Source organism: Lathyrus oleraceus, chromosome 7 (assembly GCF_024323335.1).
Source record: "Lathyrus oleraceus cultivar Zhongwan6 chromosome 7, CAAS_Psat_ZW6_1.0, whole genome shotgun sequence".
NCBI lineage: Eukaryota > Viridiplantae > Streptophyta > Magnoliopsida > Fabales > Fabaceae > Lathyrus > Lathyrus oleraceus.
Window position 1 is genome coordinate 531,215,629 of NC_066585.1, and position 25,320 is coordinate 531,240,948.

At 34.2% G+C, this 25,320-nt stretch overlaps 1 long non-coding RNA gene across 1 annotated transcript; it reads left to right on the forward strand.

Moving 5' to 3' along the window:
- The first annotated feature begins 23,765 nt into the window (after positions 1-23,765).
- LOC127105011 (uncharacterized) lies at positions 23,766-25,135 on the forward strand. Its single transcript, XR_007794880.1, has 2 exons — positions 23,766-24,026; positions 24,127-25,135. It is a non-coding gene; the product is annotated as an uncharacterized LOC127105011 (long non-coding RNA).
- The last annotated feature ends 185 nt before the right edge of the window (positions 25,136-25,320 follow it).

Below are 25,320 nucleotides of genomic sequence, written 5' to 3' on the forward strand. Positions count from 1 at the left end.
AGAAGTTGCCTCAAAGACTGTAGGAGCCTCTAGAACAATAGGAGTAGAAGATTGCTCAGAAGTTGTATTTATCTTGAATATGATGTATCTTGAAGTGAATATGGATTTGATATTTGGCTTGAACAAAGTTGTGTGCTTTTATAATGAAAATTTCGGAAGTTCAAACACTTTGTGTGTTTCAGTTTCTGATCTTTGAAATTCTCAAAGCCAATCACTAATTAAGCATGACATATTGAATCATAATTACTTCTTGGAAACTAAAACGGTAGTGATTTACCATCAGAAGTAAATAATTTATTTTAAAATACTTTAAATTGTTTTCAATTGTCCACTTATTTTGAAAAATGTCTTTAATTGTTTTAAACATTCAAATTGTCTTTTTGTGTGTTTCAAAATCTTTCATGTTTTAAACTCCTTCAAAATTATGTGCACTTAAATTGTTTCACTTTTTTCTATTTTATTTATTTTTTCCTTTATTTTAAAATCTTTTTGATAATGACAAAGGGGGAGAAAATGCATAGAGTGTTTAAGAAGAGATTAATACATTAGAACTTGAACAAAGTATTTTTTGCATTAACAACTTCTGAGTTATAAACTTTAAATTATTTATTTTTAGTTATTTATATTTTGTGCAATTTATTTTAATGGGCTGAAATGATCAACTTAATTAACTAAGACAAGAATTAGGAAAAACTTACAAATCTTACCTTAATGAACTGTCAGACTAAAGGAAGAGCTTAGAAACCTCGACTTAAGGTCAGTCAAACTCAAGGGGAGCTTAGAAACCTCAGACCCTGATGTTATAATTTGTTGACTAAAGTTATAAGATTCAATTAACATAGATAAGAAGTCAAGGGGAGCTTACAAACCTCGTCTTAATGGACTATCATACTTAGGGGGACCTTACAAACCTCGCCTTAAAGGACTGTCTAACTTAAGGGGAGCTTACAAACCTTAGACTCTGATGTTAGACTGTGTTAATTAAATAATTAACCATTATTTTTTAAATACATTTGTTTGTCATCATGAAAATGGGGATATTATTAGAACAAGATTTGTTCATTCCCTTAAAAGGTTTTGATGATAACAAAGTATTAAAGAACAATAGGGTTTACTAATGGTTATTCAAGTGTGCATGATTAAAAGATATTAACCTTGATATTAATAAGGTTAATCACTCAGAAGAACCATTAAAGAGAAGCAAAATTAGTCTGAATCTGAAGGATCAGAACCAAGCTTCCAGAATCTGATGAGTTAACTCAAGTCTTTCAGATACTGAACCTAAGCTTACTTGGAATACATTGTTCAACAACTCTCTAAAGACTGGAATCATTTTAAGCAAGAAGATTTTGTTACAGGGAATGACTCTGCATATTTTTAACAAGCTTCATCATCAATTTTGAAGAAATTTCTTCAAAGGAATTTGTCTATATCAAGTCATCAACACTGAAAGTATTCATCCTGACTAGTTTTGATCAAGACTTTGATGAATGCAAGACTTAGAACCTGTGAACTTAAGACTCTGAAGTCTCATTCCAACCAGGTTCTTATGACATACTTTAGCCCATGATCATGCTTTAACTAATTCTATAAAAAGCCTTTGATTCTGGAAAGTTAAGTATAAGGATAACAATGACTCTGAGCAAGCTTCAACGAACGTCTACAAGAAGACTCTAGTCAGAAGTTATCCATAGAATATCACGTGATAATGGTACAACATTTTATGTCTAATCAACATTAAAGTAAGGTTTTCTAGATCTTCTATCTCCAACTATTCAAAACCCTGCTCTGTTATTCTCAACGTCTTTATGCTAGCTGAGTTTTTATTTTACTCTATTGTCCACAAGCTAAAGACCTTCAATAGCTATTTGAACCATGGCAGTATCAATCTTCAATGAATCTATTATTAGCATCTATTTAAAAAAGAAGATTGAAAACATTCAAAAGTTATCGTCTAGTGAGATCTGTTTGAGAAGAACCTCTACCTCTCAAGAGAATGAATGTGACTTGAAGATTTCGTGACTGTGTTCACATGGATGTGATATCAGTTCACTGAAATGAGTTGAGAGGATTTGTATTTTACCGAAAACACAGATAAGAGAAGCACGCTTCAAAAGAAAACATAACCAGAAGGGTTAAATGTGTTAGAGTAGAGTGAGACATGTTCACATATATTATGAAGGAAGAATATACGAATATTTTCAAGAACAGAAAAGCACAATAATATGGAAATATGTGCAAGGAGAGAAGAAGAATGAAAACTTTATTCTTCTACACTTAGGAGCAAACAACTCATATCTTCTCAAGAGTGTAAACATTTGTGTATTTTCTTAACCAAGAAACGCATATATTAAGACAAGGTTAATACCATATTTCTCTGTCAAGAGAACCAGAAGACTCTAGCCTATATGCTCAGAGTAAGTCTCATTCTGGATAGAATTGAGCAAAAAGTCTTGAACTAGATATTTAGGCATTAAAGCCTCATGCTTATGAGAAGAGAAAGGAAGTCTCGATCAATGTGATTGAGCATTGAAGTATCATGCTTGTGGGAAGAGCATGAAGTCCTGAACTAGATGTTTACCGCATTAAAGTCTCGTGCTTCCAAGCAGACTAAGAAGTCCCGAGCATGTAGTTTTGGCAAGGAAGTCTCATGCTTGAGGGCTTGAGCAGAAGTCTCTTTCTAGGTGATTGAGCAAGAAGTCTTGAGCTACTGGCTTAAGCAATTTTAATCAATCTGATTATAGTTAAAAGCTCTTGTGCTGAAAGGGCATTGGACTACTCTCAGTTGAGAGGAACCAAATATATTATGTGTCTCTTTATTTATTTTTACATTTATATTCCGTTGTGCAACAAACTCCGAAGTCAGACTCTGATCTGATTTAGAGTCTTACTTGTATCAGAATCTGAGCTTGAAACCTTAGGTTATGAAATAAGGTTAATAAAATGAAGTAAACTTTTCACTGTTGATACTCACTCTGCTATCATACTCTGAACAAAATTCAGAATCTGGTGTATCAGAATTTGAAGTGAAAAGAATTTGATATTTAGGCATACACAATTTAACCCGCATTTTCTTGTGAATTTTTCTCACCTTCAAAACCGACCACAAAATCCATAGAGATGATATCCCACTTCCACTCAGGAATACTCAAAGGTTTCAGCAACCCAGACGGTCTCTGATGCTCGATCTTTGAAATATGACAAGTCAAACAAGAATAAATAAACTCCACAACATCCTTCTTCAAACCTGACCATCAAAATATCTTTTTAAGATCTTGATACATCTTTGTATTACCGATATGAATAATCAAAACATTTATGTGACCTTCCTCAATAATTCTCTTCTTAAGCTCTGGAAAATCTGGCACGCAAACCCTATCTCGGAATCTCAAACTCCCTTCTTATTAACTCTGAAATCCACTTCTTTACCTTGATTTACTAACACCAAATGGTCAATCATAACTCCCTTCTTATTAACTCTGAAATCCACTTCTTTACCTTGATTTATTAACACCAACTGGTCAATCAATCCCAAATTCGATTCCTGAGCTTCTGTGATCTCTTCTAAAATACTGCTAGTCAACTTCATCATTTTAAACATCACACTTTGTGACTTCATCTAACACTCCAGACTAAGATCATAGAATTGCCCAATTAAGTCCATCTCTCTAACCATCAATATTGACATATGCAAATACTTTATACTCAAAGCATTTTCTACCATATTATCTTTACCAGGATGGTAACTCAACTCAAAGTCGTAGTCTTTCAAAAACTTTAGCCATCGCATCTTCCTGATATTCAGCTCTTTCTGATCAAACAAATACTTCAAACTCTTATGATGGCTGAAAATCTCAAACCTTGAACCATACAAATAATTCTTCCAAACTTTAAGCCGAAACACCAGAGCTGTTAACTCTAAATCATGGGTAGGATAATTCCTCTCATGAACCTTCAACTTTCTCAAAGCATAAGTTATAACATGACGATTCTACATAAACACACCACCTAATCCCATCTTATAAGCATCACAATACACAACACATGATTCCTTCGCATCTGGCAAAATCAAAATTGGCGTTGTCGTCAACCTCTTCTTCAACTCTTGGAAACTTTCTTTACATTGAGCATCCCACACATAACTTAACCCTTTCGAGTCAACTGAGTCAAAGTAATGCTAACTTAGAAAAGCCATGTATAAACCTTATATAGTAACCAGCCAAACCAAGAAAACTTCTAATCTTTGTAGCCGACTTGGGGGTCTCCCATTGCAACATTGCGTCTACCTTGGACGGATCAACTGCTATACCCCCACTGAAAATCACATGACCAAGGAAACTGACTTCTCGGAACCAGAACTCACACTTAGATAACTTAGCATACAACTTCTTCTCTTCCAAAGTATGCAGCACAACTCACAAATGACTTGCATGCTCTTTGTTTGACTTCAAATACACCAAGATGTCATCTATAAAAACCACAACGAACTTATCCAAGTATGGATGAAAGATCCTATTCATATACTCCATGAACACACTGGAGAATTAAACACACCAAACAACATCACCGAGTACTCACAGTGACTTATCGAGTTCTAAACGCGGTTTTCAAAATATCTTTTGACTTTACTCAAATCTGATGATAACACAATCTCAAATTATTCTTACTGAACACACAAGACCAAGCAACTGATCCATAAGGTCATCAATTCTCGAAAAGAGGATACTTATTCTTGATCATAACCTTTTTCAATTTTCGGTAATCAACACATAACCTTATGCTACCATCTTTCTTCTTAACTAATAATACTGGTGCTCCTCATGATGATACACTAGGTCTGAAAAACTTCTTCTCAAACATATCTTCTAACTGCTTCTTCAGCTCACTCAACTCTGATGCAAACATCATATACAGTGCCATCGACACATGTCTAGTACCAGGTACTAAATCTATTGTGAACTCAACTTATCACTCTGGCGGAAAATCATGAATACCATAAAGAACAACATCAAGAAACTCACACATCACATGCATATCACTAGTTGTCATACCCTAAATTTTACCCTGATTTTTTTCACTTGCATCTGCATGGTGCAATCGTTCATTCATACATTCTTTTAATCAAAAGAGTTCATCATGGGTTCAGATGAAAAGTCAGGAATTCTGGCATTTTATCTGGTCTTGATGACATTCATTCAATCACCTATTGATTAAGTGAAAAGGCTTGATTTCTTAGTCTCAATGCATCGTTCATAACATTACATCATGTTTCATAGATCAAGAAGGTGACAATCAAGAGTATTGTCGTCATCTGAATCCTTGTAGGGTTTTAATTGTAATTGAGAATCAGAAGCAAATGGTCCTGGAGTGATTCTTTGTATCTGATTGTCTATTCAAGATTATTCGATCAGTAATTCAATGCATTCACCAGTCATATGCATTCTATCCAAGATTATTCTGATTGTCTAAAACTCAACTAATGAATAAGAAATTTCAAATAGCATTTAAGTGAAAAATATTTTTGAGAACTGTCTCACTTAAAGATTCAAGGGTTTGAAAATTTATCATGCATACTCTACAGTTGTATGTGCAGAACCTATATAGTAGTGATGCTTTGTCTCCTATATATTTTGTGGTCTCTCTCTCTCTCTCTCTCTCTCTCTCTCTCTCTCTCTCTCTCTCTCTCTCTCCCTCTTGTCATGTCTTACCTTTTTTTGTTCTTGTTTATCTTTCTTGTTGGTTTTCCAAAATATTTTTTATGATTTTTCTTTTCAAAATCTAGTTGTCTTAAATCTTTTTCTCTCTTGGTTAAGCCTTTTTTATTTCCTATTTAAACTAGCCTTCCTCAGTCTAGGTTTTTCATCCCTGTCTCTCAAACCTGGTTAACACAGTTGTACAACCTTGATCTGGATTTCAGAATCTCTTCTCTCTTGCTTCCATCCCAACCTAAGATGACCTCTAGCTCAAACCTTGGTGTGAAAAACCACCCGACGAGCATCAATGAAAGGCTAGTCTTCCTTGAAGAATTGGGAGCCTCCGACTATGATCTTCTGCTTCTTCTTCGCTCAGGGTTGCGAAATGAATTTTCTCAAGTATTGTTCAACCTCCTGAAGATAACACTTTCTCTCTTTGAGAGAAAAGTGTTCTAAAGTCATTCTGAACAAGTTCTTATTGAACTTATCTCTCTACAAGAAACTGTTGTAACTTTAGATGGAATTTCATTTAACCCTAAGTTGAAGAGTTTCTGATAAAGATCATGTTGGGTCGTCAGGACGGTCCAGTTTCATCTCATTCTTCTTCTTCCACCAAACCTAGGCAGTCCTTTTAAGCTGTCTGTGTTTGGATTTTTCAATTTTTGTAGTCATTTCCTTTTTCTTTCCATTATTGTATCTTGCTCTTAGAGCATTTCTAGATTCTTATTTTGCTTAATATTTGTATTTTCTAATTCTTAGTGTAACACTGATGTATTCTTTCTCATCCTATGATTGTATAACTAAAGCAATCTCTATTGTAAATTGGATATATTAGATGAATCTAATGAAAAAGAAATATCAAGTTAAAAGCACTATTTTTGTTTTAATTATGAACTTCTTAATCAGTTGAAATTAAAGAAAATAATTATGATTAAAAGATGGTATGAAAAATTAAAGGGAAAACAACCTCATTGAATTAAAGGAATGATTAAAAAATGATGTTTATAACATTAACCCTAATCATCTAGATTTCCTAGCATGGAAAGATGTTTCCCATTCTACACCAACTTCTTCTTCTTCAGAAACGAAATGAATAACTTCTTTAAATCTTCTTCTATTGGACTTATTGTTATTATTAATATTTTTTGTGTGGCTTTAGTGCATGAGGAAAAGAGGTTGAAAGAATTTCTTTAGAGGGTCTGACCCCCTTATCAGAAGTTGCCTCAAAGACTGTAGGAGCCTCTAGAACAATAGGAGTAGAAGATTGCTCAGAAGTTGTATTTATCTTGAATATGATGTATCTTGAAGTGAATATGGATTTGATATTTGGCTTGAACAAAGTTGTGTGCTTTTATAATGAAAATTTCGGAAGTTCAAACACTTTGTGTGTTTCAGTTTCTGATCTTTGAAATTCTCAAAGCCAATCACTAATTAAGCATGACATATTGAATCATAATTACTTCTTGGAAACTAAAACGGTAGTGATTTACCATCAGAAGTAAATAATTTATTTTAAAATACTTTAAATTGTTTTCAATTGTCCACTTATTTTGAAAAATGTCTTTAATTGTTTTAAACATTCAAATTGTCTTTTTGTGTGTTTCAAAATCTTTCATGTTTTAAACTCCTTCAAAATTATGTGCACTTAAATTGTTTCACTTTTTTCTATTTTATTTATTTTTTCCTTTATTTTAAAATCTTTTTGATAATGACAAAGGGGGAGAAAATGCATAGAGTGTTTAAGAAGAGATTAATACATTAGAACTTGAACAAAGTATTTTTTGCATTAACAACTTCTGAGTTATAAACTTTAAATTATTTATTTTTAGTTATTTATATTTTGTGCAATTTATTTTAATGGGCTGAAATGATCAACTTAATTAACTAAGACAGGAATTAGGAAAAACTTACAAATCTTACCTTAATGAACTGTCAGACTAAAGGAAGAGCTTAGAAACCTCGACTTAAGGTCAGTCAAACTCAAGGGGAGCTTAGAAACCTCAGACCCTGATGTTATAATTTGTTGACTAAAGTTATAAGATTCAATTAACATAGATAAGAAGTCAAGGGGAGCTTACAAACCTCGTCTTAATGGACTATCATACTTAGGGGGACCTTACAAACCTCGCCTTAAAGGACTGTCTAACTTAAGGGGAGCTTACAAACCTTAGACTCTGATGTTAGACTGTGTTAATTAAATAATTAACCATTATTTTTTAAATACATTTGTTTGTCATCATGAAAATGGGGATATTATTAGAACAAGATTTGTTCATTCCCTTAAAAGGTTTTGATGATAACAAAGTATTAAAGAACAATAGGGTTTACTAATGGTTATTCAAGTGTGCATGATTAAAAGATATTAACCTTGATATTAATAAGGTTAATCACTCAGAAGAACCATTAAAGAGAAGCAAAATTAGTCTGAATCTGAAGGATCAGAACCAAGCTTCCAGAATCTGATGAGTTAACTCAAGTCTTTCAGATACTGAACCTAAGCTTACTTGGAATACATTGTTCAACAACTCTCTAAAGACTGGAATCATTTTAAGCAAGAAGATTTTGTTACAGGGAATGACTCTGCATATTTTTAACAAGCTTCATCATCAATTTTGAAGAAATTTCTTCAAAGGAATTTGTCTATATCAAGTCATCAACACTGAAAGTATTCATCCTGACTAGTTTTGATCAAGACTTTGATGAATGCAAGACTTAGAACCTGTGAACTTAAGACTCTGAAGTCTCATTCCAACCAGGTTCTTATGACATACTTTAGCCCATGATCATGCTTTAACTAATTCTATAAAAAGCCTTTGATTCTGGAAAGTTAAGTATAAGGATAACAATGACTCTGAGCAAGCTTCAACGAACGTCTACAAGAAGACTCTAGTCAGAAGTTATCCATAGAATATCACGTGATAATGGTACAACATTTTATGTCTAATCAACATTAAAGTAAGGTTTTCTAGATCTTCTATCTCCAACTATTCAAAACCCTGCTCTGTTATTCTCAACGTCTTTATGCTAGCTGAGTTTTTATTTTACTCTATTGTCCACAAGCTAAAGACCTTCAATAGCTATTTGAACCATGGCAGTATCAATCTTCAATGAATCTATTATTAGCATCTATTTAAAAAAGAAGATTGAAAACATTCAAAAGTTATCGTCTAGTGAGATCTGTTTGAGAAGAACCTCTACCTCTCAAGAGAATGAATGTGACTTGAAGATTTCGTGACTGTGTTCACATGGATGTGATATCAGTTCACTGAAATGAGTTGAGAGGATTTGTATTTTACCGAAAACACAGATAAGAGAAGCACGCTTCAAAAGAAAACATAACCAGAAGGGTTAAATGTGTTAGAGTAGAGTGAGACATGTTCACATATATTATGAAGGAAGAATATACGAATATTTTCAAGAACAGAAAAGCACAATAATATGGAAATATGTGCAAGGAGAGAAGAAGAATGAAAACTTTATTCTTCTACACTTAGGAGCAAACAACTCATATCTTCTCAAGAGTGTAAACATTTGTGTATTTTCTTAACCAAGAAACGCATATATTAAGACAAGGTTAATACCATATTTCTCTGTCAAGAGAACCAGAAGACTCTAGCCTATATGCTCAGAGTAAGTCTCATTCTGGATAGAATTGAGCAAAAAGTCTTGAACTAGATATTTAGGCATTAAAGCCTCATGCTTATGAGAAGAGAAAGGAAGTCTCGATCAATGTGATTGAGCATTGAAGTATCATGCTTGTGGGAAGAGCATGAAGTCCTGAACTAGATGTTTACCGCATTAAAGTCTCGTGCTTCCAAGCAGACTAAGAAGTCCCGAGCATGTAGTTTTGGCAAGGAAGTCTCATGCTTGAGGGCTTGAGCAGAAGTCTCTTTCTAGGTGATTGAGCAAGAAGTCTTGAGCTACTGGCTTAAGCAATTTTAATCAATCTGATTATAGTTAAAAGCTCTTGTGCTGAAAGGGCATTGGACTACTCTCAGTTGAGAGGAACCAAATATATTATGTGTCTCTTTATTTATTTTTACATTTATATTCCGTTGTGCAACAAACTCCGAAGTCAGACTCTGATCTGATTTAGAGTCTTACTTGTATCAGAATCTGAGCTTGAAACCTTAGGTTATGAAATAAGGTTAATAAAATGAAGTAAACTTTTCACTGTTGATACTCACTCTGCTATCATACTCTGAACAAAATTCAGAATCTGGTGTATCAGAATTTGAAGTGAAAAGAATTTGATATTTAGGCATACACAATTTAACCCGCATTTTCTTGTGAATTTTTCTCACCTTCAAAACCGACCACAAAATCCATAGAGATGATATCCCACTTCCACTCAGGAATACTCAAAGGTTTCAGCAACCCAGACGGTCTCTGATGCTCGATCTTTGAAATATGACAAGTCAAACAAGAATAAATAAACTCCACAACATCCTTCTTCAAACCTGACCATCAAAATATCTTTTTAAGATCTTGATACATCTTTGTATTACCGATATGAATAATCAAAACATTTATGTGACCTTCCTCAATAATTCTCTTCTTAAGCTCTGGAAAATCTGGCACGCAAACCCTATCTCGGAATCTCAAACTCCCTTCTTATTAACTCTGAAATCCACTTCTTTACCTTGATTTACTAACACCAAATGGTCAATCATAACTCCCTTCTTATTAACTCTGAAATCCACTTCTTTACCTTGATTTATTAACACCAACTGGTCAATCAATCCCAAATTCGATTCCTGAGCTTCTGTGATCTCTTCTAAAATACTGCTAGTCAACTTCATCATTTTAAACATCACACTTTGTGACTTCATCTAACACTCCAGACTAAGATCATAGAATTGCCCAATTAAGTCCATCTCTCTAACCATCAATATTGACATATGCAAATACTTTATACTCAAAGCATTTTCTACCATATTATCTTTACCAGGATGGTAACTCAACTCAAAGTCGTAGTCTTTCAAAAACTTTAGCCATCGCATCTTCCTGATATTCAGCTCTTTCTGATCAAACAAATACTTCAAACTCTTATGATGGCTGAAAATCTCAAACCTTGAACCATACAAATAATTCTTCCAAACTTTAAGCCGAAACACCAGAGCTGTTAACTCTAAATCATGGGTAGGATAATTCCTCTCATGAACCTTCAACTTTCTCAAAGCATAAGTTATAACATGACGATTCTACATAAACACACCACCTAATCCCATCTTATAAGCATCACAATACACAACACATGATTCCTTCGCATCTGGCAAAATCAAAATTGGCGTTGTCGTCAACCTCTTCTTCAACTCTTGGAAACTTTCTTTACATTGAGCATCCCACACATAACTTAACCCTTTCGAGTCAACTGAGTCAAAGTAATGCTAACTTAGAAAAGCCATGTATAAACCTTATATAGTAACCAGCCAAACCAAGAAAACTTCTAATCTTTGTAGCCGACTTGGGGGTCTTATCACATCATGCATAATGCTTAAAATATCAATCGAACTATTTTTTCAGATCTACAGGCAGATCGGTTGAATCAATTTGCAAATATGAGTCGAATTAGTGAACGAAAAGTTTCAAAGTCGAGTTTACAGACGTTAGTATATTTAATATGCGAATCGTGTAGTTTAACTTGACGTGCTCGGTTTATTTTTCGACTACTTTTTCGGTCGTATTTCGTTCATTCATAATTTGTTTATCCGAATATTTTTAATTGCATTTTCTTAATCATTTTTGGATATTTTCCTGAACTTCATTGCATGTAGGTTGCATTGGAATATTCGTTTTTCTTTTTTGACTTTGCTGGCATAAATTTTTATTTGATTTCGATTATTTTCGGTGTTTTTTTAATTTTTTAATTTAATTAAGATTCATAATCATTTTGGTTAGTTAGTTTTATTCATTCGTTTTCTTGTTAGTTTACTTAATAATTGATTTAGATTTAAGGTACAATATATTTCCTTTCCATTTATGAGACACCTAAGTTTTCTACTATGTATAAGTTGTACGAGAAAGCAAAGGGGACCACTCAAAAACCAACCCATCCGCTGGGCCCATTCAACACTCTGTCAGTATTTTCATAAAGGAAAGAAAAAAAGTAAAAAAAATACAGAGAGGGAGAAAACGTAGAAAAAAGTTTTTTTTAAAATAACTACTAATTTTAATTTAAATTTCTAAATAATCTATTTTAAAAAAAATACCAAAATAACCACCTTTCTTAATTGATACGTCAGTTGAACCGACACATCCAAATAAGGTAGAGAGGAGGCCCCATTATCCTTGGAACATGCATGCAAAACCAATGCATGTAGGCTCCACATGCATTGGCACATGCATGTGTGTATGTGTGTATGCGCCACATGCATTGATGAATGCTTGTGTGTGTGTGTATGGAGCCTAGTGCTTTGGCGCATGCATGATTTGCTTCTTCTATAAATGTCACCCTCACATCTCCATATTTCACACAACTTCTTACCTTCTTCCGTTTTTCTTCAATTTCTTCAATCACCTTCAATTTTGTTTTCTTTAATCATGTCTGACTATATTCACAAGAGAAATGCCGATTTAATCTTTTCAGCAGTCGCACTTCCGATAAAGATTCAACTTTAGAATATAGATTCATTTGAACGTCTTAATCGTATGTTGAACCATTGGTTAGATGGAGAAATTGCAGACAGTGAAAGGATTAGAAGAAATCAATGGCTTAAGTCTACGTTCAACTAAAATGGAAGTGCGTGAATGGATGGATATTAAGACTGACAGAGACGTTCACAGGATGATGCATAATATGCTCAAAATTGTTTTGATTGTTGTAATCGCTTAGTTATAGTAATGGTATTTTAATTGTTATAGTTGTTTGTGTTGTTGTTTATGTGTTGCTTGTGTGTTGGATGTGTTGTATTTGTTTGTAATGGTATTTCCTCACAAAGTTATCATATGAAATAAGTTTTGTTTTTAATATTAAGAAAAAGAGGTACATGTAAAGTTATCTTGTTGTGCTCGTTCCAACATTAGGACAGTTAGTACGATTGTGACCTGGATGAAGACATGAACTATATAATCGAGCCATTTTGTTCACCTTATCCATTTCAGTTTGAATATGTGTGATGTTTGGGTAACCATTTTTCTTTCTTCTTATAACTTCATTGTGCTAGAGAATGTTCCCTTGATATTCAGGCCAATAATCCTCTTTTGCAACAACTTATAAACTAATTTTGTAAATATTGGATAGGCTTATGACTTTGTAAACATCAGATAGTAAGTAGGATAAATCCCTTCGAACCTTTGAAGATGCCGCAATGACATAGGAGTAGGGCATACGGAAGGCTTGGAACTTTCCGCAGTCGCACCATCCTCTATCTAGTTCCACTCTGTATTGTACCATTGACATGCCTTCATTATGATCCATGGACTCAGCAATAATATACCAACCTTTAGTACGATTAAACACCGTGACCACGTGTGTGTTAGCTTTGGCAACTTCGTGTCTAATGAATTTCATTGAAGCATCATTGAACAACTTCCCAGATTGCAACACTGAACTCCATTTGGAATGTCTGGTCTCAAACAGCGCCCCTAGCCTGAAATATGTTGCATACACTAAAGTGGTTATATGTAGGTTTTTGATGCCTTTGAAGATAGAGTTTATTGATTCCACAAGATTTGTTGTCATGTAGCCCTAACATTGACCATTGTTGTATGCCCTAGTCCACTTCTCCAATGGAATACTGTCGATCCACTATACTGCATCTGTGTTTGACAATCTGATGTCTTCGCGGTAGTGTTTGAAAGAAGGTTCTATTAATGCATAACCTGCATTGACAACCTTTTTTCGTAATGTTTTATCTTTGATCTCCCGCATAAAATTTTGAGCGATATGTCTAATGCAGAAGACATGCATCGACGGAGGATCCTGCCAGCCATTATCAATGTTTTTGTATGCATTCACTATTGAAGGGTTTCGGTCAGAGATCAAACATAAGTTAGGTTGAGGAGCAACATGCAATCAGAGATTTCTTAGGAAAAAACTCCATCCCTCAGCAGTCTCCCCTTCAATAGGGGCAACATCGATTGGAAAAATATTGTTGTTGCCATCTTGTGCCACTGCCATCAGTAATGTTTCTTTATATTTCCCGTACAACCATGTACCATCAATTTGTATAATAGGTTTACAGAAATCAAAACCTTTAATGCATGGTTGATATGCCCAGAAGAGACGGTGGAATATTCCATTTCCAATAGCATAAGTCCCGTGTGGGGTATACGCCGATAACGTTTCCAACTTGACAATAGTTCCTGGAGCATACTGTTTAAGAGCCACCAAGTATTTTGGAAGTTATTTGTAAGACTCCTCCCAATTGCCATACACTTTTTCAATTTCCTTTGTCCTAGCTATCCAAGCCTTCCTGTATGATGGAGTATAGTTGTATTGTGTTACAATATGCGAGATTATTGTACTCACCTTTAACGACAGATTATCACTAATAAAATTTCATCGCATATTAACTGAAAGCTAAGTTTTCCATGGTCTTGCATTGGGTTTGTGAGCATGCATGTGTGAGTTTGACTCATGGATCCAATCTCCAAAGAATCACTCCTCTTCCGGTACGAAGCTGAAAACCTGAAAATGCAGTGCTCATTTCGACAACAAATCTTGTACCTTATTGCATTAGTTCGATCAACTCTATAATCAGATGATAGATCCATATGATACTTTTTAATAGCTTTTACACAATCTTCTTTTGTGCAAAATGTGTCTCCTTCTTTTAATGATCCTTGAAATTGCACATAAGGATTGTAAAATATATCCGATGAAGGTTCATCGACACCCAAATTCAAGCTTGTCATGTGTTAAGGTGGACAATATACATGACTAGCTGGTAATTGCTCCTTTTCTTCTTCATTGTTCACCATTGAATCAACCAATAACTTGATTTCTTCTTCTTCCTCATCTACAACATTGACCTCAACTTGTTCGTCATCATCAGTTTCACAAAACACGTGTGACTGATCAATGAACTGAGACACTTGTTATTGTTGTGGTAATATATATAATTATATATCGTTGTACCCAGATTGTTCATGATTGACAAACTTATGATGAACATCGTTATCATCTCGAATCTTCAACTGATAAAACTTTACCTGGTTGTCTGCAAACCACATCGGATTTTTATAGATGATTTGGTCCACGTGACTACATTTCAATTTCTTTTCTATTCTTTGTTTCAAATGTGAAAATTTTGATCGTCTATTTATTGTAAACTGAGTTACTTCTGTGTTGCAAAAACAAAAAATGAATAATTGATGCTCAAATATTTCACCTTCGGTATGGGCACTGATCATGTAATATGGTGATGAAGACATTTTTTTAAATGTAAGTTTAGTGTTTCTACTGAGTTGTATGACTACTGATGGTGAAATGCATTGATCTGTTATTCGCATGCAGTTAAATAGGGGGAACAATGTGTATACTGATCATGCAATTAATCTGCAAAGACAAGACAATTCAATGCAAAGAATCCATGTAGAGACAAGATAATACAATGCATACGCTTGTAAGGAATCTCTGCCCTAAGAATATCTTCCTTAACACTACAAGCATGCGCCTGCGCACAAGGAATCTCTCTTCCATAATAATCCAAGGCAGACGCTCATTCCAATGGTGCATAAAGCAAGACATGCGCCCAAGCCTTAGGCGCCTCTTCCTTGCATGCATAAAAAGGCATGCATGCACCACAAGCCTTGGCACATGTGACCATGCATGCCATAAAGCAAGGCATGCGCCCTAGCCTTAGGCGCCTACACCTATCTCATATGCATGCACCCTATCTCATGCTTCACATGCTGCGTACCTATTCACATGTTGCAACACTTACTCATCTATAAATAGGGCATCAACTCACAACACTCAACAGCTGTAACACTAACAATCAACCTCTACAACACTTCACATTTACAACACTCAAACTCTGCATTACTCAACCTCTGCAACATTATGTCTCTATTGACTATGAGTGATGAACATCGAGGAACAATCGACAATATCACGATATTTGTATGTTATTACTTCTTCTTACTTATTTCCTCTTACTTATTTTGTACATATTTTTTAATTATGTTTTTATTGTTTATTACTTCTTCTTACTTTATTTCTTACTTATTTTTATTAGGACCCAAAACAATTTCGATGTCGTGTCCATGAATATGTACCCCACGATCCTTTGATAGAACCATATATTCGAGGATGCGCTTTTGGTAATCTCCTTAACATAGTCTCATATTCGGTTGACTACAAATTTATTCTTGCTTTGTTGGAGAGATGGTGACTCGAGAGCCACACATTTCACCTTCCTTTTAGTGAGTGTATCGTCACACTTGAGGACGTCTACATGTTGTTGAGTCTACGTATCGATGGCAAGACCGTAAATGGTAGAGTTAACCAGGACAACTCTATTTGCAATGAATTGTTGGGTGCCCTTTGTGTGACGACCAAGCTGCAGGAGAGACATCTGGTTAAGCTAGGGGACAAGGTATTAACTTAAGATATCTCAAACAATATTATGTGAGTATAAGATTGACCGAAGAATCTATTGAGTATGAAAAAATAATTAAAGCTCGGTGTTGTATTATGATTTTATTCGGTAACTTTTTATTTCCCGAAAGTACTAGTAATATGGTAAATATTATGTATTTACCATTGTTGCGAAACATAAATAAGATAAGCACATATAGTTGGGGTTCAACTATTTTAGCCCATCTATATAGTGCGATGTGTAAAAATGCCAAAAAAATACTTGGACGTTTTATTCTTGCGCATATTTTCTACAAGCATGGGGTTGGTCAAGAATGTCGTCACTTGCCCCGGTAAACGAGAAGTCATTCGTATTCCCGTTTGCAACAAAGTAAGTTTAAAACTTTACCATCTAATTATTAGATTTTATGTTACAACTAACTGTAAATAATATTTTTAAAATGTTTTTGATCTAGGTGGTCAGTTAGAGGGATGGACTACAACAGATGTCTGAAATACGCTATAGTAGTCTATCGCAATCTATTGGACCACATTGGCCCAGACGATGTAATACTCCTACACAACTCTATTTTGATTTAAAAATAATCATCAAATTATTTCGTATTCTTGTACAGTTTATCTGGAGACCATATCCGAGTCTTGATCATCAGGTTAACCATGATGATGCTGCAGTTTAGACAACAAAAACACCAATTATCCGGTTCACTATTGGGGAGATGCACCATAGTGACCGGGTAAAACTGCAGTTCGGCATGCAATAACAAATTCCAAAACCTCCAACGTGTTTGGGAGATTGACATCAAAAAAGGGTCGATGGCCAATGGGATTATTCTGAATGAAGAGACTTCGCAAAAGAGATGTGTCATCATTGGAGGAATTGACGACAACACATCTTAAACGAACCACTCATACAGGATGCTAGACCAACTCAATAGTATATGGCATGGTTTAGGTTGGTTACAACACCACAATTTGTGTCTGAGCCAAGGTACTTGATTGATCCACGCCAACTAGCTTCGTCATCATATGCCCAACAACAAGTCCCCGTCCAAGAACAATGTCAATCCACCCAAACCCAACGACCAACCTCACAACAACACCCTACCATATACATCCAACAACCAAACACCCAACCTCGCAACCCATTCATGCCACACACCCCTCAAAACCAAGAATCAAACCTTACCCACCAACAATCACACACAGCCACCACAATAATATATAGCCCAAATGATTCATACAATTCACGCCATCATAGCCCCCCCACCAATGACCACTCAAACATCCCATCGCCATAACACCCAACCATTGTTTGACTATAGTACATCCCAGGAACCAGTAATTCGTTTCCAAACCGATTCAATGTCCCAATCCTGGCAATCATACCGTCCATAATTCACCCAACCACAACGACCCAACTACGAGAACATAAGCACCAAACTCAATTACAGAAGTGTCGTTAGCGAGAATCCCCCAGCTATTGAGAACAAATGATGACACATCTATCAAATATCCCTGGACCTTCCACTGGACTTTCACATCAGCCACCATTGGATAATGTTAGCACTCAAAGACCCCAAACACCTCAGGAAAACCGTGGGAGACCTCGAAGACAGACTAACGCACCTGGATGTGGAACATGGGGCGTTTCAATTGGGCGGGTCAATAAATTTCTTGTTAATTCCATATAATTTTTCATTATAACATAAATATAATTTTTGTTCAATATTTTTTTTATTTGTCAAATTAACATTTAAATTAAAAAATAAATAAATTAAAGATGCATGCGCCACATGCATTGACGCATACATTATATAGTATATGCATGCGTCAATGCAAGTGACACTAAAGCATGCATGCGCCAAGGGACATGACGCCTAGGTGCTACATCATTGCATGCATGCGTCATTGTCCTTAACGACTCCTTTGATGCTTTATTGGATGTGGCAATTCAACTGGTGCATCAGTTAAGAGTAAAGATTATTTTAGTATTTTTTTTCTGAAAAATTGATTCTTTAGGAATTAAATTTAAAAATAATGATTATTTAAAAAAAAAATCTAGAAAAAACTTGGTGAAACGCACCACCTTTTACCGATTGAGATAGCGTCTCTCTGTGTGGCCATAATTGAAAATAAAAAAAAGTGGATCCACCATTTCCTACATACCAGGCACACCACCTTATACCGATTGAGATAACGTCTCTTTGTCATAAAAGAAAACACCACGTTACCGGTAACGTCCTTGCATCGTAAGAAGAAGATAGTGTTTTAATTCTTTTCTTTTAATTTTTCTTTTTTGACTTTCGCTTAGTTATATACTTAGTATATTATTACTTTTATTTATTAAAAGAAAATTTATTTTTTATATTTATTAAATACAATAATCAATGTATTTAAAAACGTAATTCTTTTTATAAATAAGACCATTATTATTATTATTAGAGATTAATTACTATACACTGTCAGTGTAAAAAGTTTTACACCGTCGGTTCATCATCATCACCCGTTTGTATTACTTTATAGATTTTTAAAATAAAAGTCAAACTTCTTTTAATATCCAACGTCTATAATTAACTGATGGTGTAAAACCATTTTACACTGACAGTGTATTTCAATTAATCTCTTATCATTATTATTATTATTATTATAATATTATTATATTGTTATTATTATTATTTATTATCATTACAGTTACTATTATTATTAATTATTATCATTATTATTATAATTATTAATATTATTAACTATTATTATTATTATTATTATAGTTATTATTCTTATTGTTAAATTATTATTATTGTTAAATTATTATTGTTGGTTATTGTTATTATTTATTTATTATTGTTATTATAATAATTATTATTATTATTTAATTTTTGATATTATTTATCATTGTTGGTTATTTATTTATTGTTGGTTATTGTTAAATTATTATTATTGCTGGTAATTATTATTGTTGTTTATATTATTTATCATTATTATTATTTGTTTATTATTATTGTTATTATTATTTATTGATTAAATTGATTATTATAAGTTGTTAAAAAGAATTGATAAATTGTTCCATCAGTTTTCAAATTCGTTGCAATTTGGAGTTAAAAATTAAATTTGTTGAATTGTAATTCTTTGTGTCGAAACATGTTGCTCGACAGGAACAAGGAAGTATCGAACCACCTAGTATGTTGAGTTGTGTTAGTGTGTCGAAGTGTCGAAGCATGTTACTTCACACAGGATTTTGACTTATACCTATTTTAGTAGTGTTAGCTATCTTGGGCTTTTATAGTTTTGGGTTTTGACTTGAGGTCCAAATTAACCTAAATCTATAAATAGAGGGAGTAACCCTTATTTTTTGTAATAAAGTGAATAAAATATTCATAACATTGTATTCACGGTATTTTGAAGTTGCAACGTGAATAAGAAGTTTTCAACAGTTTGTGGACAGAGAGAAACTCTACAGAATTTTAATTCTTATTCTCCTTCATTGTTCTTTACACTCTTTCTTTCTCCATTGTTCTTTTCTTTTATTGTCCATTGTCTTTTCTCCAATATCTGGTATCAAGAGCTCCGGTTTAATCGATTAGTGGAAAGAAAATCACCATGGCAACGAATCATCCAAACTGATATTTTTCAGCAAATCTTTTGATTCTCAAGAACAACAGTTATGAGAATAGGTGCAAGCAGATAAAGGTTGTGTTCTGTTATCAAGATCTTTGGGATCTTGTGAAGGAAGGAGTAGCAACGCTTGCAGAAACCGCCACGGATCAACAAAGGGTTGCACATAAAGAATTGAAGAAGAAAGATTATAAATCTCTCTTTATAATCCATCAATGTGTTGATGCAGATAACTTTGAAAAGGTTACTGATGTAGAGTCAGCAAAAGAATCAAGGGAAATTATGGAGAAATCGTTTGGAGGCTCGGAGAAGGTGAAAGAGGTGAGGTTACAAACCCACAAAAGAACGTATGAATTGCTTCAGATGGAAAACAGTGAAAGCATAACTGATTTCTTCACCAAGGTTACGAAACTGGTGAATCAAATCAAGGCATGTGGAGAGGTGTTGACATCAAAATTTGTTATTTGAAAGATCTTGAGGTCGTTGGTTCCAAAGTTTGACCATGTGGTAGTAGCCATAAAAGATTCGAAAGATTTGTCAAAATTGACAAAGGAAGAGTTTCAAGGGACGCTTGAATCTCATGAACAAAGAATGGCTGAAAGAGCTGCAGGAAAGTCGAAGAGTGATATGGCTTTGGAGGCTCAATCAACAAAAGAAATAAAAGGCAAACGAAGATGGAATGACAACAAAGGTAGAAGATGTTACAACAATTCGACTGGTCAAAATCAGGAAGAAGGAAACTGGTCGAATCAAAGAAAACCGTGGAACTAAGGCAACCAAAGAGGTGGTGTTGCAGGTAGAGGAAAAGGTGGTGGTCAAAAGCCAGACAAGAGTCACATTCAGTGTTACAATTGTCAAAGGTACGGTCACTATTCTAGTGATTGTCTAGAAAAGCATAAGAATCAAGAAACTTATGCAAAGCCGGCGAAACACGAAGAAGAAGAGACGTTGCTGATGGTTACAACAAGATAAGAGGAGAGATTCAAGGACCAGTGGTACTTGGACTCAGGATGCTCATCAAACATGTCTGGAAGAAAATATTGGTTTGTCAACATAAACCCCCAATGAAGAACATGGTGAAATTTGCAAATGACAACACTCTAGCAGCTGAAGGTGTTGGTGATGTTCTGATTATGAGGAAAGATGGCAAAAGGTCAATAATTTCAAATGTGTTGTACATACCAGGCATGAAGAGTAATTTTCTCAGCATATGACAATTGTTCGAAAAGAACTACAAGGTGTCGATCAAAGACAAGATGATGAGAGTTCTCGACTCAAATGGAAGGTTGATCTTGAAGGCTAAAATGTCTCAGAATAGAACCTTCAAGATTGAACTAAATGTGATGGAGCATAAGTGCCTTACAATAGCAACCAGTAGAGATGAATGAATATGGAATTACAGACCTGGCCATCTCAATTTTAAAGACATCAGAGATTTGAAGAGAAGAAGTATGGTTTCAGGATTAGCAGAAATCGACATTCCAAACAAAGTTTGTGAAGAACGCATGAAAGCGAAGCAACATAAGAACAACTTCAGGAAGGATGCAGGAAGCAGATCGAAGGCAATTCTTGAAGTCATATACTCTGATATATGTGTGTCGCATCTCGAAAAATACGATTCCTCGCGATGGTCGCGGAAAAATTTACGTTCGAACAGAGTCGTCACCGAACTTTATTTATCCCAATAAAGGGATAGGGAAACATCGATAAAACCTTATGAATAATAGAATAATGGCCGTCGCAACCATATTCAGGTTCGGGAGTGGATTACGTAAGGGGAAGGTATTAGCACCCCTTACGTCCGTTGTACTCAACGGGAACCTTTTAGTTCTAATTTGTGTTTCGAGTGTTAATTTATGTTTGTTTGTTATCTTTAGGTTATAAAATTATTAAAAATAGAAATGGATGAGAACCTCAGAAAAGAGAAAAGGGAGGTTTTTCATTAGTGTTCTCGCGAAGATACAACAATCTCCTGTCTATGTATCCTTATGGTGTAATAAGGAAACTAGAGCATTCGTAGTTCGGGTAACTACGGTTGGTTGGTGTTTTTTTTAGTGAACAATTGTTTAGATCGCGTTCTAAAGGCTAAACGTTGGCTTGTCTACTCTCGGCGGAGGCTTAAGCATTGGTTTGTTATGCGTATTAGAAAGGATTAAATGGTGTTCTTTTTGGAAATAATTTTAGCCACACGAGGGTGATAAGTTGGATTAATATATTGGATGTTTTGGTTAGTTGAGATGATCTTTGGTTAGATGACGACCATTCGGATAGTCGAGTAAGACAACTCGTATCCTAACAGTCGGGAAAGGGAATAGAAAACTCTAGACCGCTTTCTTTTTCATCCTTAACTATAGGAAAGATTTGATGATAATTAAGGTGTTTTGAACGGATGACGGATACTCTGATAATCGAGTAAGACAACTCGTATCCTAATAATCGAGAAAGGGAATAGAAGACTCTAAACCGCTTTCTGTTTCATCTGAACATTTATGAAAATAAAGTTGCATATGGTTGACGTATTTTTATATTGAACGAAAAGTACTTGAATGACTGAGTAAGACAACTCATATCCAAGCATTTGAGAAGAGGAGTTGAAAACTCAAAACCATATTCTTTTTCGTATAGTTTGTTAAGAAAATGATTTGGTTAAGTTGTATGTTTGCGAAGAAATGACGATTGTTTGACTGACCGAGTAAGGGAACTCGTATTCGACCAATTGAGGAGTGAAGTTGAAAACTCAAAGTCAACTCCTTTTTCATTTTAGCTTACTGTAAAAATATTTTGATTTAATCAGGGTTTGGAGGTTTATAGAGGAATGATAACTATTTGGCTAAACAAGTAAGAGAACTTGTACTCAAATAGTTGAGGAGAAAAATTGAAGACTCAAAGTCATCTCCCTTTTTATTCCTTAATGTAAAAGAATTTGGTTTATTTGCGCTTAGGTGGATTAGAAATGACGGTTGTTCGATTAATCGAGTATAAGAGTTCGTGTTTAAATAATCGAGGAGAGGAGTTGAAAACTCAAAACCATTTCCTCTTTTATTCCTAAGTGAAATAACGGTTAATTGTGACCAGGTATTTTAATTCTTAATAAAGAATACTCGATGTTGGATCGAGGTTTTAAATTTGTATTTTGTTAATGAATTGAATTTATTTAGTGAGTAGTTCATCTAATCGATTGATTAAAATCGAATAGGTCTCATTGTAAGAAGGCCCAAGAGTAAGCCATGTGAGGTTGATGGCGATACTTTTACAAGTAATCGACTTACAAAGGTATTTTAAAAAATGGACTCGACTTTGAATCGAGAAATATGTGATTTATTTTTGAAATTGGTTCGAATGATTTTAGATCGGTGAAATCAACATAATCTTCTCACAGTTATAACATGTCATCCATATGCACTCAAGACTCGGTATAAATAGATAAATACAAAATAATCATGCACATACACTCTACAAAAATAAACAATTATCTAAATTATAAGTGATATTAATAATAATATAATTAATTAATTAAATAATAAATAATTAAAAAATGATGATATAACCAAATAATTGCATATTTACCATTAAGTATTAATAATAATAATAACAATATAATTGCATATTTACCATTAAGTATTAATAATAATAATTACAATATATAATTATATAATATTGAAAGAAAGTAAATAAAATAAAATATTGTTTTTTGTTTGATAGCCATAAAATTCTAATGTATATATTTTATATGTATATAAATAAAAGAAAATAAGTGAATAAATAAAGAAATAAAAGAAAATGGGCTAAGCAAGGGAAGACCCAAATCTGGGCGTTACTAAACAAAACGGGGGGTTTAAATAGCAAAATGGTCTTTGGGCCCATGCAGCAATTCCAAACACCATATAAAAACAAAAATTGAGAGAGAGAGCCTCATTTGCTCCTCTCGTTCTCTCTCTTCACTTCTGAAATAAAGTTGCTCTGCAACTTCTTCTTCTTCTCCGTCACTCTCCTCACGGCCAAACCTGTCGGAGAAGACGGTGGCGGCCGGCCAACCGCGGCGGCGCCGCCCTCTTCTCCGGCGACTCTTCACCCCAAACTCAAACTTTAAAACACGAATCCCACTTGTTTTTGGCCGGAGATTCCAAATCCAGCCTCAGTTTTTTCAAAATCCGCTTCAATCAACCGGATTGGCGGTAAGAAAATAAGAAAAAAAACTTAAACCTAAATTCGCGATTCAACCTTCAATAGTCACGGTTTGAAGCAATTAATATAGGGGTTTTAATTGTTTTGCAGTAATGAACAAGAAGCATATGGATTTAAAGCAAGGAAAGGAAAGAAGAAAGACTACTTGGCCTGAGTTGCGTCCGGCGACGTGAGCTTTTCGTCGCTTGTAGAGATAAGTTCTTCTCCTCTTTTTAAATCTTTTTCGCCTTCTTCTATTCTTCCTTCTTCTTTTGGGTTTTGAATCCTGTTGTTGCTGGCTGTCTTGGTCTCTTTGAATGCTTATGAGTTAAAATGTTTAAAATTATTTTTTGATCTCTTCTTGGATTCTCGAAAACATCTCTGTTTTGTTGTTTAGGGTTTGAGGTTAATTCTAAAAAAATGTGTGTTGTGTTGTTTGGGATTTGATGTTGACAGAGAAATATTTTGATAACTTCTTCTTAGATTTTCCAGTCTGTTCTTTGTTTTGGTTTGAGGTTAACAGAGAAAAGTAATTTGATTGTTTTCTCTTAGATTTTTCAAAACATTTTTTTTATTACTGTTAATTTGTTGTTGTTATATATGTGATGAATCCTGAGGTTCTGAGATAACTTGTTAAGTTATCCTTTTTCCAGATTTTGTGGGATAATCACCTTATGAATTTAAGGTTGTTGATGTGGATATTGCAAAGTGTTCTTGAGTGTTCTCCTTGGTTTACTGTGTAACCAATTAATCTGCTTACTTTATCATTTATTTTTCAGCTTTTTAAGTGCTTATTTGATAAGCTGTTTTTAAATTATGAATTGGTTTTGCAGGTTTGCAAAAAGTGAATGGACATTGATTGAAAAGTGGTCTGCTTTTGGATTTGGGGCGCTGTAATTAGGGATTGGAATTGGGCGCTTGGGAATTTCAAGAAACTTTTGGAAAAGTCTTTTGAAGAGTTGCTTCAAACTGCTGTATTTTACAGCTTATCTCCAACTTTTCAACTTCCTAGCTGTAACAGAACTTTTGGGCATGTTATATATTTTAATTTTAAAAAAAAATTATTGTGATAATTATGTAAATACTTTGGATTATTATATAAACTTGGAATTAATTGGAACTTTGGATTATTTGGAATATTATTTGGAATATTGTTTGGAATATTATTTGTGCAATTAGTCTTTTTTTTTAATTTTAAATTTCTTCTTAACAATTTAATTGTATTAATCAAGAGAAAACTTTAAACTATATCTCAAACTAAAAATGGGTTGGGCCAAAAAAATGTAATTTAATGGATTTTCAACT